We start from the raw sequence: 4,677 nt of genomic DNA on the forward strand, positions 1-4,677 counted from the left end.
TTTATTAGACGGGCTGTTCCAGACAAGTTAAGAATTGTTTCTTAATTGTTAGTTCTTGTTTCTAGACGATTTGAATACTTATGTTTATAATTATTAGACTCCCCCCTCCATTTTTTTTTATTAGCGATATTTTTTATGCCAGCAGTACTAAGCATGGGGTGTGCGTATAGTTAAATTGATTACAAAGGCGAACGGTCCATGGAAGCTTTGTTTTGTTTTGGAATTTCGCACAAAGCTACTCGAGGGCTATCTGTGCTAGCCGTCCCTAATTTAGCAGTGTAAGACTAGAGGGAAAGCAGCTAGTCATCACCACCCACAGCCAACTCTTGGGCTACTCTTTTACCAACGAATAGTGGGATTGACTGTCAATTTATACGCCCCCACGGCTGGGAGGGCGAGCATGTTTAGCGCGACGCGGGCGCGACCCTCGGATTACGAGTCGCACGCCTTACGCGCTTGGCCATGCCAGGCCTACCATGGAAGCAAGGGAAGCACTAGTACCGCTTGTAGTGAATTTGACTATACGCACACCCCATGCTTAGTACTAGTGGCATAAAAAAATATCGCTAATAAAAAAATGTCTTGTTTTTAGACGATTTGAATACTTGTGTTTAGAAGTACTTGTAATAGAAAAATTTGCGTTACACGATTACACATCGTTGGAAGTTCAGTAGCTTATTAAAGCCATAAAAACTGGATCGTTCGTTTTTGAGGTTTAGTCATGCAAAGACACGAACACATGTCGTTAAATTCTTCCGTGGTAACAATACGTAAGCGAATTTAATACATTAATAATAATAATAGATGTTTCTGTACTTAAAAATAAATGAGCTTTCACTTTTTTAGATAGGGTTAAAGGCACATGAAAGAAATTACAATAATCCATGTTTCATGCTATATACACGAGATGGCCTGGCACTCGACTTATAATCTGAGAGTCCCGATCGCACCAAACATGCTCGCCCTTTCAGCTGTGGGGACGTTATTATGTGACGATAAATCCCACTATTCGTTGGTAAAAGAGTAGCCTAAGAGTTGGCAGTGGGTGATGATGACTAGCTCCCTTCCCTCTAGTCTTACACTACTAAATTAGAGACGGCTAGCGAAGATAGCCCTCGAGTAGCTTTGCGCGAAATTCAAAACAAACAAACAAATACTTACCCATAAATTTAGGCCTAAGCTAAAAGATGCATCTATAGTTAGATTTTTTTCGGTCTAAATGCATGTTTTGTTTTTAATCGAAATTGTTTTGTAGTCAATTAAAAGAGAAATATCGTTTTAATTTACTGTTCCTTCGTCATCAAAAATAAATTTAAATAACAAGTAATTTGAAACCGAAATTTAGCATAGACACTTGAACCTCAGTTGAGAATTAGTTTACCAACAGAAGTAAAGTTCTGTGTGTAGTCGATTTCTCCGCACAAGTTAATCCTCAAATACATTATTTTTGGGTAGTAAAATTTATAAGATAATACGTATGTTACTAGTGGTTCGAAAACAACGGTAGTTACAATAAGACAAGAGTTGGAATCATGCAGTGTGATAGTTTTCTTTAAATGTAAGAGATAGGGATATATTTGAAGGTTCGTGTGTGTGTGTGTGTTTTCTTATAGCAAAGCCACACTGGGCTATATGCTGAGTCCACCGAAGGGTATCGAACCCCGTATTTTAGCGTTGTAAATCCGTAAGCTTACCGCTGTACCAGTGGGGGATTATTTGAAGGTTTTGGCGACAAAAAGGTTAATTTTGATCCAAAAATCGGTAAAAATGGGAGGTTTTTCACTCTGAAGAATTCACATATTTACCTCCTGACTTCAGGAAACATTGGAACTTTGTTAAGACGTACACTGCATAAATCTATGGTTATTGTCATTTATTTAAACTGTCACGTTTTTGTATTTAACTTAAGGCACTCGACTCGTAATCTGAGAGTAGCAGGTTCAAATCCTTGACAAACATGCTCGCCTTTTCAGCCGTGGGGGCGTTATAAAGTTACGGTCAATCCCACTATTCGTTGGTAAAAGAGTGGCCCAAGAGTTGGCGGGGGGTGGTAATGACTAGCTGCTTTCCCTCTAGTCTTACACTGCTAAGTTAGAGACGGCTAACGCTGATAGCCTGCAGTTTTGCACGAAATTCAAAACAAATCAAACCAAACTGTATTTAACTGCTTTTTATTTATAGAACAGTTTGTACCACATTACATTAAGCTTGATACCGGCTGTTGTAACTGTTTACTTGCACTTTATTATTTTTAAGCCACAAATGCCTATCATTTTTTATATATTTTAGTAATTGAGAAGGTGATTAGAGGTTATAACTTTTTCCATTTTTACGTCTTTTGTGTGCAAAACAGGCAAGACATCTTACTTCTACCATCAGTCCAAAATCTGGCGTTCCAACGTAAGCGACGCGTATCATCAGCGATTCATGTTTCAGTATCTCCGTAAGAACATCATTAGCAAGTAAATTATAATATAGTGCAACCAAGCACTGTTGTTGGTTTAGCTCAAGAAGAACATATTTCATTTCTGTAATCCGATGTACTTTTCACTCATGACGTCATTCGCGTCTTTGAAAAGAACAAAATCGCCCCGTTATTGCTTGTTTTTTGAATTTCACGCAAAGCTACACGAGGGCTTTCTGCGCTAGCCATCCCTAATTTAGCAGTGCAAGACTAGAGGGAAGGCAGTTAGTCATCACCACCCACCGCCAACTCTTGGGCTACTCTTTTACCAACGAGTAATGGGATTGGTCACACATTATAACGCCCCCACGGCTAAGAGGGCGAGCATGTTTGGTGCGATGGGGATTTGAACTCACGACCCTCGGATTACGAGTCGAACGCCTTAACCCACCTGGCCCTTTCCCGTTATTGTAGTGATTGTTTATGTTTCCGTATGTTGAACTAATGGAAATACGGCTGTCCCAAATTTTGAAGTGGCAGACTAGAGAAAAGCAGCTAGTCAGCAACACCCACTATCAAATCATGGTCTACTTTAACAGTGGGAATTGACCGACACTCTTAGAACACAACCACGGCCCCAAAGTGTCAATAGAATCCACTACATGGAACTATTTCAAGTCAAAAAATATTATTGCTTCATTAGAAGAATGTAAACTGCGCAGAAAATGTTAAATACCATAAGCAATTGCACTATAATTATACAAGTTGTTTTGTTTTTTTTTCATCACAAAAAAGGGGGTTTCCTGGAACCCTCCTGCATACGTGCATAAAATTACAGATTCTAAATGGTAAATGATGAATGATCCCAAACGTGTGAGAAAATAATTGAAAAGTAATAGAGTTTTACAAACTATAAAATTAAAACAGCTAGTTGCGCAAAAAAATTGTATTCTTTTCTAGAAAACGAAAATTTTGGTTTGACTTTTAGTAAATGTGAGCCAAAAAATGAACATCAAAACAAAATAAAACCAAATTAGTTTATGTAAACACACAATAAGATTTAAACATTTATATACCAAAACTTCAAGAAAACTGGTTAAGTGAAGCATACTTAGTTAAATTATAAAAACAAATTATCTGTCAAATTTCATTACCTAACTACAGCAAAAAAAGCCATAAACTGGATTTTTCATTGTGAAAATATTCAGAACTACTTATTTAGTGTTTCATATGATAAGTGTATATATACATACCATTAGGCATGCATATTGATTTAATAACCACAATCTGCACATCTTGTCAAATAACTGCACTTTAACGAACTAAAGTTTTGTGAATCTGATTTCTTTCAATAATTGCATTTTTTATTTTTTATTATACAGTGTCTTTTTTAAACTGCAAACCGTCGTTTATTTAAACCTTTCTTTAAACAGTGAAGTTTTCTCTCAAAAATTAGTTAATTCTCCTCAGAGATAGAAGTATACACCTTAACTACAATTTTAAATGCCATATCATCAAATTTAGAGAAAAATATACACACACATTGTTTTGCTGAAGTTAACTCAGGATTATCAACTTAAGAGTTACCTAATTATATTTATATATATATATATATCAATTAATAGACTTGTAAAAGAAAATACATGGTTTAAAAAAAAAAAAAGTCTTTTTTTTTTTTTTGTACATGCTTGCTCCATGTAGTTACATCCAGCACATTACTATTTTGAAGCTGTCCAACTTACCATTTACAGGAGTTCTGAGGTCTTTTGTGCATGCATTTACAAGAAAAGGTCACTGGAGGTATATGTAGTTTCTACAGTATGTCATTAAACCCATGAATACTATCACATACAAAACGTTTATTTATACAGCTTTGATGCAGTGGAGTAGAAGAAACTGGCGTGTGTGAATGTATGTTTTTACATGTGTGTTACTAAAATTACATGTTCCATTTTAGTGACTTAACATAAACCTGGGTGATTAGTGGAACTTGCTGATTAATTTCTGGGCTCAATAATCAATTACATTCAACTAATTGACTATTCTCACAGGATTTAGATAATCAAAAACATTAATAATCAAACACTAATTTCAACTGGTTCATTATGTCCATGAGTTATGACACTACATGATTAAGCTGGCAGACTTTAAATTGAATAAATAAACAAGTAATTTTTAAAATTTTGTACCAATCTGTTTAGGCTATAATTAGGAGATGACTTTTACACAAGTAATACTTTAACAGGTTGCTCATAAAAGGTTGCTTTGATATA

The sequence above is a fragment of the Tachypleus tridentatus genome, chromosome 10, assembly GCF_004210375.1.
Source record: "Tachypleus tridentatus isolate NWPU-2018 chromosome 10, ASM421037v1, whole genome shotgun sequence".
Taxonomy (NCBI): Eukaryota; Metazoa; Arthropoda; class Merostomata; order Xiphosura; family Limulidae; genus Tachypleus; species Tachypleus tridentatus.